General features: G+C 49.0%; 1 non-coding gene across 1 annotated transcript; it reads right to left on the bottom strand.

Annotated features, from left to right (window-relative positions):
* Positions 1 to 339: 339 nt before the first annotated feature.
* On the bottom strand, positions 340 to 445 carry LOC111540670. Its single transcript, XR_002731047.2, has one exon. It is a non-coding gene; the product is annotated as a U6 spliceosomal RNA (small nuclear RNA).
* Between the last annotated feature and the right edge of the window lie 251 nt (positions 446 to 696).

A 696-nucleotide genomic window follows, 5' to 3' on the forward strand; every position in this document is an offset into this window, starting at 1 on the left:
GGCTTATGCCTGTAGTCCCAGCTCTTTGGGAGGCTGATGTGAGCCTCACTTGAGGTCAGGAGTTCAAGACCAGCATGGGCAACATGACAAAGCCACATCTCTACTAAAAATACAAAAATTAGTCGGGTGTGGTGGCATATGTCTGTAGTCCCAGCTACTCAGGTGGCTGAGGCAGGAGAATCGCTTGAACCCAGGAGGTGGAGGTTGCAGTGAGCCAAGATCATGTCATTGCACTCCAGCCTGAGAGACAGTGAGGCTCTGTCTCAAAACAAAAACAAAAACAAAAAAAACCCACAATGTTGGGTAATTCACTATTAAAGAGTAATTTACCAATTAAGAAAAAATATGGAGCACGAATTTCCATTTCAGCATGTCATCCTTTCACAGGAGGCATGCTAATCTACTTTGTATCATCCAATATTAACATATATGCTAGGCGGTGTGTGGTGGCTCACGCCCATAATCCCAGTACTTTGGGAGGCCAAGGCAGGCAGATCATGAGGTCAGGAGATCGGAACCATCCTGGCTAACACGGTGAAACCCTGTCTCTACTAAAAATACAAAAAATTAGCCGGGCGTGGTGGTGGGCGCCTGTAGTCCCAGTTACTCAGGAGGCTGAGGCAGGAGAATGGTGTGAACCCGGGAGGCGGAGCTTGCAGTGAGCCGAGATCGCGCCACTGCACTCCAGCCTGGGCG

This window comes from Piliocolobus tephrosceles, chromosome 10, assembly GCF_002776525.5.
Source record: "Piliocolobus tephrosceles isolate RC106 chromosome 10, ASM277652v3, whole genome shotgun sequence".
Classification (NCBI taxonomy): domain Eukaryota; kingdom Metazoa; phylum Chordata; class Mammalia; order Primates; family Cercopithecidae; genus Piliocolobus; species Piliocolobus tephrosceles.